The sequence below is a fragment of the Protopterus annectens genome, chromosome 11.part0 (genome assembly GCF_019279795.1).
Source record: "Protopterus annectens isolate FY-2018-M chromosome 11.part0, PAN1.0, whole genome shotgun sequence".
Lineage (NCBI taxonomy): Eukaryota > Metazoa > Chordata > Ceratodontiformes > Protopteridae > Protopterus > Protopterus annectens.
Genome location: NC_056745.1, coordinates 1,497,361,609 through 1,497,377,209, shown reverse-complemented (window position 1 = coordinate 1,497,377,209; position 15,601 = coordinate 1,497,361,609).

Sequence of the window (15,601 nt, the reverse complement as noted above, 5' to 3'; positions counted from 1 at the left end):
CATAGCCTCACCTCAGGCTTTGTGCCTGCTAAATGGCGCACAGTGATGGTTATCCCACTACACAAGGGTGGAGACACCACAGACCCCAGGAACTAGCACCCCATTAGCCTGATGAGCCTGCTCTGCAAGGCCATGGAATGTATCATCATACAACTTATAACAAAGACATTGCTAATCTCCAAACTCTAGACCACAACCATGTTGGGTCTGTAAAATGCAGATCGTGTCCCCTAAACCTGATAGACGTCATTGAAGCAGTCACCAGTACCGTAGACAAGGGTAAGGTGGTTCGCACAGCCTATGTAGATCTTACCACGGCTTTCAACACCAGCCCCCACTCTGGAATTATAGATAAACCCACTAAACTAGGTATAAATTGCTATGTCACAAGATGGGTTGCCAACTGGCTCACTGACAGAACACACACTGTGAAAGTAGCAGACTCCAAGTATGACTTTGGACCAGTGACAAGTGCAGTACCACAGGGTTCAGTCCTGGGTTCTGTCCTGATTTGTATCTACTTCCCTGAAGTAAACTTTAACATGGAAGGTCTCTGGCTAATGAAGTTTCCAGATGACTGCAAACTAGGAGCCATAATTGTAAATACTAAAGATGTGGACATCCTACAAAAGGGCCTCACTGAGACAGATGCCTGGTGTCAAAGCCATGGTCTCAAGCTCAATGCCAAAAAGTGCATTGTCATCCCCTTTGATAAAAACTCCATGAACTACAACATAGGTGGTAGTATACTTAACATTGAAAGTGTGATAAGAGACCTTGAGTCACAGGTGGACAGTGGACACACATGTGATAATCACATCCCCACAGTAGTCAGGAAATCCTTCTACGTGGCACACCTCATCACAAAAGGTGTCTCATGCATAATAGAAGAGGACATTGTTCCCCTCTACTCATCACTTACTAGATCCATAATAGAGTACAACGCCCCTTTTGCTATGTACCTCACAAGACATCTACAACAACTGGAAAGCCTGCAGAAATACCTCACAAAGAGCATTAGTGGCCTGAAATACATGCCATACACAGACCATCTCAAAATGCTCCAGCTGTACTCTTTCGCATATCGCCTACAGAGAGGTGATCTCTGCCTAACATACAAAGCTATGTCAAACACAGAGCTGTTGGACATGCTCCATGTAAAACACTCACAATCCCTCTGATCTTCAGCCCCAAAACCCAGATTGAAATACAAAAGGAAGGGGTGTATCCATTTACCTTATGGATACCCACACCTTCAAGTTAGTGGCACAGCATGAGGCCTTGGAGACCATGCAAGTGCAACTAACATTGGGCAAAGCTGCTTATCAGATTGTAACCTGCTACAGATCACCTACCTTGTCTCAGGAACCTCACTCAGTATTCCTGAGAACAGTGGAAAATATAAAGGTCCTACCAAACACCATTATATGAGGAGATTACAACTACCCAAACATTGAATGGGAGAATTACTCATGCACAACGTCCTTTGCCCAATGTTTCCTAGAGTTTAAAAACTCAAACGCCCTGGAACAGCTGGTCACCACGCCCACTAGAGGTGACAACATACTGGACCTGATCATCACCAACATGGGGTACCAGTGTTCCACAACAGAGATAAACCCCTCGCTGGTAATATCAGATCTTAAACTAATCACAATGGACATCCACACCCCCCCCAGTCAAGTAAACCACTGTGAAGACATTTTCAAAAGCAAACTGCACACTTCTCAAGACCAAAGTGGAACGTTCCAAAGCCCCCTTGCTATAGGATAATGCTGTACAATCTGCCAAATCATTTACAAGTGCATTCTATGAGCATCTACAGGAATGCACGGATCGAGACATCCCAAATAAAACCAAGATGCACTCCTCCAAAAATAAGAAACCAATCTGGTAGTTGTTGCCCATAAATAAGCTATACAACAGAAGGAGGAAACAAACACATGATAGAGCAAACTTCACAAAAGGAAAGGCATCACTGATCATTATTAGGAAGGAACAATGATCACTCATAAAATAATCCAAGGCCAGTTTCTAAAGACAAATTGCCAAGGAATGTAAGAATAACAATCACAAAGCCTTTGTTAGCTATACCAACCATTAAGGTGGCAACTCTCAAATATGCTGTCAGCTACTGCAAAATGGCAAAAAATACACTGAACCAACTGACATTGCCCACATCCTGGCGGACAAGTTCAGTGCAAACTCCCCCCATCACCCCCAAAAGAGCCTGTGTCCATCCCAGAAAAATGCAGAGCCCCAGACTTCGTGGACATGCAGGTAAAAACAGCCCTCTCCAAAGCTAAGAACACAGCATCAATGGGACTGAATGGTGTCCCAGGCTGCGTCTTACACCAGCCCCAAAAGGAACTACACCCTCACCTACATTCACTGTCCAGACTCAACCTTACCACAGGCTATGTACCCAAAGAATGGCATCCAGCAACAGTCATCCATCTCCACAAAGGGGGTGCCACAACAGATCCTGGAAACTATTGCCCTATAGGCCTACTCAGCCTTGTCTGCAAAGCTATGGAGCAAATTATCATGGAACCCATAAACAGAGACATTGAGACCTCCAGACACTGGACTCTACCCAACTTGGCTTTGTTAAAGGCAGATCCTGCCTCCTAAACCTAGTTGACTTCTTTGAAACAGTTACCAAGGACATAGATGGAGGTGAAAGTAGTCCACACAGCCCACCTGGACCTCACTAAGGCCTTTTGACACCATTCCCCACTCTGGCATCATAGACAAGCTTACCAGCTTGAACATTAACAGCTATGTCACAGGATGGGTGACCAACTGGCTCAAAGATCAAACACACATGTTCAGAGTTGTGGGTGCCATGTCCGACTCTACCAGTCACAAATGGCATCCCACAGGTCTTGCTCCTGGGACCCCACCTGTTCAGTAGATACTGCTCAGAGGTACAGGCAAGCATGGGAGGAGTATGGCTGAACAAGTTTGCAGATAACTGCTAACTGTGGTCCATAATCGACTCTACGGCTGACACAGACATCCTCCAGAAGGGTCTTACAGAGACAGATACCTGGTGTCAAAACAATGCCCTCAAGCAGAATGCCAAAGAATACATAGTCATCCCCTTTGGATAAAACAAAGTGCACACAAATTACCACATAGGTGGTAATCCAGTATGTATGGAGAATGTAGTTATGGTCCTGGGGACCCAGGTAGATGGTAAACTTTCCTTTGATGATCACATTTCCAAAGTGTTTAGAAATTTCTTCTATGTAGCCCACCTAATGTCACCTAATGCAACCCACTTTGTCTAGTCTGATGATGTTACCATCCTACAAATATACCTGTGGAAAGGAAAACTCCCAGTAATGTGTATAGCGTGTCGTGTAAATGCATACTGCTGTAGTATCATAAAGTAGGTAGGTAGGGGTTTGAATCCTGCACTTGACAACTGTATGAGAGTGTGTGTGTGTGTGTATCTCTTTGGAGAGGAGCAACCTTTTTGGAGACTACTAAACCACCTTAAAAGTGGTATACTTATCTTTGTCAAGTCTGATGATGTCACCATCCTACAAATATACCTGTGGAAGAGAGAACTCCCAGTAATGTGTATAGTGTGTTGTATTAATGCATACTCCTCTAGTATCATAAAGTATTTAGGTAGGGGTTTGAATCCTGCACTTAGCAACTGTATGAGTGTGTGTATCTCCTTGGAGAGGAGCAACCTTTTTGGAGACTACTAAAACACCTTAAAAGTGGTATACTTATCTTTGTCAAGTCTGATGATGTCACCATCCTACAAATATACCTGTGGAAAAGAAAACTCCCAGTAATGTGTATAGTGCATTGTGTTAATGTGTACTTCTCTAATATTGTAAAGTAGTTAGGTAGGGGTTTGAATCCTGCACTTGACAACTGTATGAGAGTGTGTGTATCTCCTTGGAGAGGAGCACCTTAAAAGTGGTATACTTATCTTTAAGTCTGATGATGTCATCATCCTACAAATATACCTGTGGAAAAGAGAACTCCCAGTAACATGTATATAGTGCGTCGTGTTAATGCGTACTCCTCTAGTATCATAAAGTAGTTAGGTAGGGGTTTGAATCATGCACTTGCCAACTGTATGCGAGTGTGTGTGTCTCCTTGGAGAGGAGCAACCTTTCCGAAGACTACTGAAACACCTTAAAAGTGGTATACTCCTCTTTGTCAAGTCTGATGATGTCACCATCCTACAAATATACCTGTGGAAAGGCAAACTCCCAGTAATGTGTATAGCACATCATGTTAATGTGTATTGCTCTAGTATCCTAAAGTAGTTAGGTAGGGGTTTGAATCCTGCACTTGGTGAGTGTGTGTGCTCTATGTGTGTGACACTGTTGGTCAATGTGTTGTGGGTTTTGCTTTTACTACTGTATGACATATCACAATGACAACAGTATGTGCATTGCACATGTCAGGTAGCTGTGTGGCAAATGCATATACGTACATGTGACCTCAATTATTTCATAGGTGGGAACCCTGCTTTCTCCATGAACACATCTGTTATCTTTGCCAGAGTGTGTTGCCACTTTCTAGACTTTAGGTCACATCTGTATGTTTGTGACAAGCCCAGCCACTGCAGTGATCCCTGGCCTAGGTCATCCGTGTCACACACACTCATTACAGTTTCTATTGAATAGTGTGAGTGAGGGTTTATGCCTGAGGTATATTTCAGACCTGTTCAAACATAGCAAAGTCTGTCAATGATGGCTATTCATTATAGGTGTACAACAACCTTTGTGGATATGCATGCAGACCCCTTATTGCTTATGTGATCCACCAAGGGATTTCAAAATACCTTTGGAAATGTGATTACCAAAGGAGAGATGATGTAACACTTGGCTGTATGTACACATCGGTGCCTGTTCATCATGTCGGGGGCAACTACCTATGTGGTACTGTGGGGATACTATGTTTTGTAAAAGTGGATGACTATGCTTTAGTTGGCTTATAGCTTTACAGCATGAGTTTGACAACAGGTATCTGTCTGTATGATACCCTTGTGGAGGATGTGTGTGTATCATCTGGAGAATGCATTATAGGCCACAGTATGCATTTCCAGACATGGGCGGACATATCCCTACTGTGTTTGCTTGTACCTAAGAGAGCTATATGCCAAACAGGAGTGGTCCCAGGAATGGGTGCAGGTGAATACCACTGGTTACTGGCATAGTACAGTACCTGAAGGATCCAAATGTTACTGTGTGTCCTACATCTGTGTGTCAGTTGTCAAGACATCATCTAACAATTGTTTATTGTCAGGCTGTTGAGGTTATGTATACTACCAGAATGCAAACCAATGACAGATAGTAACAGTATCACCCACAGCACAGTGTCAAACCATGTCATACACACATGTGTACTCAAGTTCCAAAATGTGTGTAGTACAATGCATACTGGCCACCAATAGAAACTATGGAGTGTTAACACTGTGTAATACAGGGCATGTCACCCTGCCCATGTGTCCACTATGCACGTACATGCAGACAGTGCACATCCACCATGTTCACAAATGTACACCTGCAAATCTGTGCTGCACACATCCCACACGTACTGTCCACTCTCTAACACATGCTGCCAATACTACACACATCAGACAAGTGTCGCGTGGGCGGACAATACACTATTGGAATTAACACTGGTTTAAACAATATTACATTGACAATCATAGCTTTAATGCATCATGCCTGCTCAGCTACACCTTCAAGGATATAATTACACTTTACTGCTGACAACATGCTAACATTGCTATACTGCTATAAAGTCACCCTGTGCATCAGCACCATGTTAGCCTGTTCCTGCCTCAATGTTACAGATGACAGGAGGTGGCACAGGTTTCATCATATGCACAGGGTGTGTTGGTTTGCCAGCGGCCTAGATTGAGCCATACAATCGACATATATGTGTGTGTGGTGTGAGGGCCAAGAGCACTGGTATGGGCCAATGTGGCTGTAATGTGTGCGGGTATGTGTTAGCCCTAGGTGTCTGGTTTATGTATATGTGTCTGCATACACACAGTTCCACCATGTGGTTGCCATATATGGGATTTGTGGGACAGCCACAGACTGTACCTGCCAGGCTTTACAGATCACCGTCTCTGGCCATGGATATGGTACCTGTGCCTGGCAGGGGTGCTACAGACAGTATCAGGTATTAAGCCAGACTGGGTACTATCCTCAGAGGTAGACATAAGTACACTGGATCCAGGTCCCTGCTGGGACTGGCCAGAGGCACGTGCACGTGGTCTTCTAGGACGGTCTATGGACAGCCCACCCCCAACATTGCTGGGGCTGGTACTGGCACTACGGGAGCAGCTGTGACTTAATGGACGTCCACAGTGACTGCCAGCTGGTGATGTTGCTGGCATACATCCATGTCGACGTCTCACCCATCCCGCACTGTCCTGACACATTGACATGACATTGCGGAGGACATCTAATGTCTCACCTCATTGTCTATCAGTGACCTCAGTGTAATTACGGATGGCATCTGCTAGGTCATGGATACTGTCAATTACATTGGTGTTATGTGCCCTCTGTGCCCTTTGTCCCTGTCTGGTGTACCGTTCCATACATGCCTGTGCCTCCATGACAGCCTGGAACATGCGTGAGGTTGTAAGACTTGTGGCACGTCTGCCAGGGGCATGATGACCAGAAGTGCTCCAACGAGAACCCCTGGACATCTGCCTATGTGGTAACATTCCAGACATCTGGCTATGGCTGCTGTGTCTGGATGCATGTGCCATAGAGACCACACTGTCCTGGCCATTGCTGACTGTACACTGTCCCTCAGCTAAGGGCATCGGTGATGATGGATGTCTTGGGAGTATGACTGTGTGCATGGAACAGATGGACACGTGTACTGTCAACTGAAGGCCCAACAACAGACCCTGGCAAACATGTCTGTGCCTCAACACACCTATCCTCATTATCACTATTTGTGTCAGTGACATCAGGTTCCCTGCTGCAGTGAACCAGCCCAACCTCAGCACCTGTGAGAGGAAGACAGGAAACACACTTTACGACCTGTACATGATGTCAGAACACATGCACACATGCACACATGCACACATGCACACATGAACACATGAACACATGCACACATGAATACATGCACACATGAACACATGCACACATGCACACAAATACACTCCTCACTAAAGCAGACACTCACACACACACACACACACACACACACACACACGCACACACACCACCAGCAATCCAGAACATACTCGATAGCAGTTTATGGTGGGGTACAGTATCACAAGCCAAACAGTCATATCACACATGTCAGCATGCAGGACGTGTGTTGCTCAACAGCATGCAGTGCGAGTGTAGACAGTCCTTGCTACTAACAGTATACATGGCTTTGATGCATGTGTGTTGTTGTTCTGTGATTGGCCTCACCCTGGAACGCAATGTATACATGGACACACCATTGCTGTGCAAGTATTAAAAGCTCTTTACTGTCCTGTGCACCATCACTCACAGGTATACCATAGCTGGATGTGTATCTGTGTGTCACATAGATATCCATTTCTGATTAGAGCATCTGTGTCTTTAGCAGATAATTGTGGACACAGGTTTAGCCCATGCATGCTGTGTAAACACACAGGATCAGTGGTGCATGTTTACCTGCTGGAATACCATTGTTCCACATAGCCAATGTACAGTAGTTATGGTGAGTGTAGAACATATTCTGGACATGCCAGTGCCAGCCATGACATGGTATGCTACAATACAACTGCAACATTTAACATCACACATACCCAATGTGTGTCATGTGACCTAGACACTCAATAGCATTACAAGACATATATGTGTCAGTTTGTGCAAATAGTGATTGCTATGCATATTGTGCATAGGTGCATATGTTTGCACACACACAACATTGAGGTGCATAGCAATGAATGCTATGTGTAGTACTGTGGTCACTGTAACTGGATGGGGTGTAGTACCATGAGCCATCATCATGCAGCATCATGTGGTCACTCAAGGCTACTAATGTGTGCCAGACCAGCACCTATCATGCTGTACCTGAACTGCAGTACCATGGCTACATCCACCATTTCATGGCCAGTTGTTACATGGGTTTGTAAGGTGCCCAGTAAGGAGCATTGCCAAACATGAATGTGTTGTGTGTGGAAGAGTGTCTCACCACCCTATGATAGGCCTCTACCCCTCAGGTATATTATTTGTGCTGTGTGGATGACATTTAATATGCTCTGTGTATGACATAGTTGTGTATGTTATGTGCATGTGTATCGAATCTGCCTATCCAATGGCCATTACAGTGTAGCCAAATTTGTTTGGGATGCTCTGTGTATTGCATGTGTTTAAGGCAGCTAATCACATTACTGAGATGTGCATAGTCTCACAGCAAACATGCACAGCATGCATTATGCGTAGGTATTCATAGGTTCATAGGTTCATACTAAGCTAACTGCCCTTGCGAGTCATTTTAAGCCTAGCCAGTTATCCCTTGTGAGACTCAAACTCTGCACCTTGTGTTTGTAAGGCAAACACCTTAACCATTAGGCCACCCTCCCAACATGTGTGTTACATGTGTACATGGCCTACACCTTACCTATGACGTGCACATTTTATTTGCAACAATAAATGTAGAACACACTCACCAGCATGGGTCTGCTGCATTGCTGTCACACCAGAGGGACCTACAAGGATATGAGACAGTTTGTCAGTGGCAACAACTGTGGCTTTGCTACTGTAGGTTTGCAATCTTACAGTAGTACAACTGTTTGCATTCACAGGCCTACAGATTATGTTCAAAATGATCAGTATTGCACAACACCAGGCTCCACATCTTCTAACTACACAGTACACATCTCACATATGCATGATCTACCAGTAGAGGTAACAGTAGTCTACAGATATGCCATGTTACCTGCATGCTCCATGTGAACTTGCTGGGTGGCTCCAACCTCCATGACAATACATGTCTGCTGCTGTTGGTGTTGGCCAGGAGCCACCAGGCTCAGGAGCAGCTCCTCCACTCTGGTGAGGGGGGATGGATGGTAACCCCACCACCTATAGCAAGCTGTTGTCTATGGACATCAGACGCACGCTGCCGGACATGTCTAGGTAAATCACTGCAGTGATGGCATACCTGCTCATATGTCCGGTTATGCATGCCTATGTCATTTACCCTACGGACAACATCTTGCCACAGTGCAGTCCGCTCATGCTGGTCCTGGCTGGTTCTTGAGAATAGCACTCTGTAGTGCTGGATCAGACTGCTTGTAATGATGTCGTCCTCAGCACTACTATAGCTTGGGTTGCGACAGTGGGCCATGATCCCTGGAAGACAATGAAACAATATGTCGGAGCAAGTCATATGGCACACAACATTATACAGTACAGATATCACTGAACTGCCATATATAGCAAGCTATTAGCTGTCAGAGGATACACACTTTCAATACCACATATCAGTACTCACCCCACAACTGCCTGACACACTCTGTATATTACACCATGTTCTGCACAGCAACAAAGTGAAATCACTACGTAAGACTATACAACAGTACATGGCACACTGTATGCGACACAATGCACCACCTAGCCACAGAAGGTATAGATCAAGCTAATGTATAACGTAATATGTCCTCCATCGCAATGATTGTATAGTCCAGTTACAGTATTACCATTATACCACACTACTTGTTGATGGCAAACCTCTGCCTAATATATGTGCACATTCGTGAATATGGGTGGCATACTGCTGTACTAGACTATACATGTTGCTAGATACACACTTATATCCTGTAACACACATATGACAGAGGGCATGTTACATGCATACCCATGCACATATCAGACATACTTACAAGACACAAAGATATGGCAACCCAGATGAGCTTTACATGTGTACCATATAGTACTGTGTGTCAGTACTTACAAAACCTTAAGCCTGAGGTATGTAATCTGTGAGGACTACAGGGAACACACAAAACAGTGGTTCCAAGCAATGTGGACATACACCATACTGTGCTGTTTAGGCCTGCAGCTTCACGTAGTACTACTGTTCATACAGGAGTTGGATTCACCAGCAGTACCAATCAATAGGAATACATGTACTGCATTAGCCTCCAATGACACACCCCAGTCAACACCAAGGGACTATGTCAGACCATATACCATACTGCTTTTTCTGCCTAGCAATAGCATACACATCTTTTGCTGGGATCAAAGCTAGGACACAAAATACCATGTCAGAAACAGTTTCCCACTAGGCTATCCCACATATACACTACTTTGACACATTCACCAACACATTGACCATCACACTCAGTCAACCTCACATAGCATGTATTGCAACAAGTACATGTGGGTGTGTATAGGTTCATAGGTAGGTACTAGGCTATTGGCCCTAGGGCCTATGTAAGCCTAGCCAAATGGTACCCTGGCCTTTGCCACCCAAGGAAATTAATTTCCTGTGCCCCTGTCAAGCAGAGGCTAAGAGGTGATCCCCCCCGGGTGTATTACCTATCCCCCATCCAAGCATCAAGATTATTCATGAAGAGTGCTACTGAGGAGCTTTGTTTGCTATAGATAGGTAGTTTGTTCCAGAGCATGGGAAGTCTCTGAGATAGGAATCTATCCCTCCAGTATGTTCTGTTTATTGTGGTAACAAGGTTTAGGTCCCTAGAGCATGTAACTCAGAGGGATTGGGATTTCTTTACGTGGAGTATGTCCAACAGCTCTGGGTTTGACAAAGCTTTGTATGTTAGGCAGAGATCACCTCTGGGTAGGCGATATGCAACAGAGTAAAGCTGGCATTTTGTGAGACGGTCTGCATAGAGCATCTTTTTGAGGCTGGTAATCCTCTTTGTGAGGTATGTCTGTGGCCTTTCCAGTTGTACATGTCTTGTGAGGTACATACCAAAGGGGGCGTTGTACTCTATAATGGGTCTTATGAGTGATGAGTATAGGGGAACAATGACCTCTTTTTCCATGGATGAGAAGCCTTTTGTGATGAGGTGTGCCACATAGAAGGGTTTCTTGACTAGTGTGGCACTGTGATCATCAAAGGGGAGACTGCTGTCCACCTGTGTCACAAGGTGTCTTATCACACTTTCGGTGTTAAGTAGACTACCACCTATGTGGTAGTTCATGGGTACAGTGTTTTTACCAAAAGGGATGACAATGCAATTTTCGGCATTGAGCCTGAGGCCATGGCTTTGACACCAGGCATCTCTCACTATATATGACTCTCTCTCTCTCCATATATATATATATATATATATGTACATATACATATACATATAGGCACATATACAGTCCACCTTTCATGGTGGGAATATCAATTATGCAAGGGATGTGAGGTATACAGTAATGTAATGATATCACACAGTCTTGTGAGAAATGCATTGAAGGTGTTCTCGACCCATGTAGCTTTAGCAGGCCTCACTGGCTGCAACATTGCAAACTTAGCAAATCACTCCCACAGTGTTTAACCACCGCATGTCATATACCAGCACTGTATGCTGACTTGTTTGCCACACACTACAACCTACATACAAATATGCACATAACAACCTTCACCAACATATATATGTCTACCCTTCACATACAGTTGCAGTATGTCCCTTGCTCTATGCGCATGTACAGATGTTAATATATCTGACACATATATATCTATCCGTATGTGTGTGCCATACACACACAAGGTCCACACTGTTGTAAGTCCCTGGACCTCACGGCTGACCTGTTGGGCCTTGCTGCAACATGAACAGGTGTCACATGTGAGCACACAGTAATATTAGAGGGTGTGTATATAGCTACAAATGCTAGATTAGCATACTAGCCTGATACAGCAGTTGCCAATGCTAAGCTACACGTTAATATGACTATCATGCATGTGTTACTCTGTCACATCCATGTTTATATAGCTATTTGCGCTACTCCCCCAAACAGCCATTGTCCACACTACTGTACAGAACACAGATAACATGGATCAGATGTTTGACATTTAATGCTGAGCTACATATGTCATAGTTATGTCCCCCTGCACACAGCTACACACTGATTTGTCCATGGCAGTAGTTATGCTGGACATCTGTGCATAGATACGTACTGCTACCACATATGGATGTTTCAAAGTATGTAGAGTACTCTTCAAAAACATCTAATACATGCCAGTAAATACATATCTGTTACATACCTTTCCTTTGTATGTGTTGGTATTATTAATTTCCATGTTCCTTTTGCTTTTGAGTTTGCTTTTGCTATTAATGTCTCTCTCGCTCTCTCTCTGTCTCTCTCGCTCTCTCAGTGTCTGCAATGGAGTGATTGTGTGTGTTGGCAGCAAGTACGGCCTGCTTTTATAGGTATCTGCACATGTGCATGTGATGGCCTCTGCACCAGTTGGTGGCCACCATTTGGTAATTGCATGCAGCCTGCTGTGTGGTAATTGCAGTACTCACTGTCATAACAACCCAGTGCTATAAATTGCTAAGTCAGGTAGGCATAGCCCTTTCAGCTTTCCAAAGTGAGGCTCATACTTGTTTGCTGTGGACACCGTTGTTTAAGTCAGAAGGTTGGTATAGTTCTTATATCTGTAGCTAGGGGTGTAGCCAGTGATTTAAATGTTGTACTCAGACCTGAATGTTGCCACTTCCAGTACACAATTGTCAGTGTAGAATTGTACTCACACCTGCAAATGCTAACACAAGACACATGGTAGTATGTAGTTTCTTTTCTACTTATACAATTAACTGCCATACAAAATTAGTTATTGCTATGTATTCTTTTGGCACATGAACTGTTTGTGAACTGCTATACTGTGAATATTAATGTACTCACTTCTGAACAGTTTGTGCTTTTTTAGTGTTGACATTAGCACAGGCTGCTCATGAAAACTGGACAGTTCCAGTACTGAGTATGCCTACCTACATCCTTGGTAGACCCTGAACACACAGGTATATTGTACATTTGGGTAGGGATGCAGACATACAGAGAGCATTATGCATTATTGTGTGAATGTTATCTTGCTGGACTTAAAGGGTTGCTGTATACCTGTTAGTTTATCAAGGCAAGTAGTCTGTCTGCATAGCTCCCAACTGTGGACCTATCCAGATGGTAGCCACTAGCCAGATGTTAGCCTGTTATTCTTTGTCTGTGCAACGCACAGGTCTTTTCAGCACTGGTACAATGGCATTGTTACAGTCAGTTGCTGCCAGTACATGGCTACATCCTTTGGTATTTCAGTGTTGTACTCCTACATAAGGGTATGCTTGTGGAACTCCTTCCAAAGCTATTTGCACAATGTGTAACAGCAGAAATGCTGATATGCCTGTGTGTTTCTGCCTCTGCCAGGCCTCTGAAACACTCAGGTACATATTTGAACAGACTCAGGGAAAAGTAGGTAAAAGTGAGGTACACCTTTAAAATATTAGAGACATTAAGTTGAGACTTTGAGAGAACCAGAGCATATGGATTGATACACCTTTTCTGAAGTACAAGCAGTGTCTAACTCTTACTTATTGTCATTATTCATTAAGTGTAATTCCCCACCTTTCTGCCTAATGTCAGTACTTTTCAGAGGGATTCAGAGGGATACAGCTAAAATTTGTTTCAAAATCAGGGACATCCCTGAAAATTAGTCACAGTTGGGAAGTATGGCCTCTGCCCTAATCAGATATGCCAGTGTTTGTCCTGCTATGATACTGTGTGGGGGTTGTAAAGTGCTGCTGTAACATTATTTCCTGCTAGAATGGCTGGTTCTATTTTCACAGTCATGTAATGCAATTCCACAACAACTGTTGGTAAAGATCCACAGAACAAGATTTGTGTTATGGCATTCCTATTTTTCCTTTACATTCACTCATTCTGATGCATTATATATTTATTTCAGCACCAATTTGTTGTATGTCTACTGTGGCTTAGTGGTACTTCATGCAGTGTAGTGTGTCCAAGGTCTGGGTTTCGAGACTGACAGAGGTGTTTTATTTTGCTGCTGAGCAGAACAAGGGCCCTGACATACAGAGTGACTAAGGCACTTTTAAGCAGTTGTAAGTGGGTTTGTGTGGGTTTGTGTGGGTTTGTGTGATGCTTAGCAATGCTTAGCTAAGCGCACACAAGCGCACACTTGTGCAAACCTGCTAACTACTGCTTAATAGTGCTTACTCCCGCTAACCCCCGCGCTCATTTCTTTGAAAGAAAAGCAAATGGGGAGATAGGAAAGTGGTGAAAAAGGGGCACAAAGGGGGAAAGACAGTAGGAAAAACAGCTCAGGATGTGCAGGACAGGTGTAGGGAAGGTCCATAGCTGCCCATTTCTTTAACAGCAACAGCTATGCATATGCAATAAATTTGGATGGAATATGAAACCTCCCACCCCTGAGAGAGGGGTGAGGACAACAAAGTATGTTGTGCTGCCAATTAAATATCAGTTTATGTGTCCAGCAGACGTGTGCAACATGGGCAGCTATGTATGGGGCGTAATTTTTTTTTGGGAGCAGATTGCCCTTTTTTTTTTCAGGTGAGAGTGGAATGTGGGGTAGGGGATGTAGGTATATTTGGTGAGGTATGTTGGGGAGGTAAACAGACAAGACAAACAAGATGTATACAGGGGTGGAATATGACACATGTGGTGGGTGAACACCATTGAGGGGGAAGGATGTTTGGAAATCGCAAACCCATGTGCCCACAGATGGCAACAGTGGAACTGAGATCCCCACCCATGGGCAGTCATCACTGCACCTTCACAGCCCAGATGGTGGCTGTGCTGGGGGCTGTGTAGGAGGGTCAGGCTCACCCATGAGTCGTGCCACTCGTACCTCAAGCTGGCATAGAAGATCAGCGTCAGAACGCTTGATCTCCCTATGCACCACAGCCCGGACCATTCGGAGGGTGATAGGTGGCCCTCCTCTGCCCACACTTGCATGGGGGGGATGAGCCCCATCCCCTGCAGTGCTTCCACCTGAAGGTGGCACAGGGCCAATGGAGGAGGAGGTCCCAGGCTGGGCACCGGACCTGCTGGTGCCAGGTGCCATCGCCAGCTGAGGTGGGACAGGTAGGTCCACTGGGTCCGGCCTTCCCATACGTTCTACGTTTAGGAGGATTTAATGAAATTATGGGTTAGTAACAGTCAACAGCATTCCCAATTAGTTATAACAGCATGCAGAAGTATTCCCATTAACCCAACACACCAGAGTTCCAACAGTTGTACAGCAAGCATGACACATGCATATATAAAACAACAGTGGACATTACAACAGCATGCAGGTTTAATTGATGGCAACAGGCCACCGATATTGTGGTATTTGAACAGGGCACATGCATCAAAATAAATGCAGATATTTATAAACCAATAGGACATATGTCCCAACAAATATTTTGAGATTAGACATACCCATTGAGGGGTGGAATTGCATTTTTTATGCACATACAGTAGGGTGGAAAATTATAGCTCCATTAACAACTTATATATCCTTCTAGTTTACACTACATTCCTATTAACTGCAGTTATATGTCCCCTACATGTATTATTACACTACCCAATTGTCCTTAAATTGGGAAATGGGTTTTGCTAGATCTTTATATACATGGGCTGTA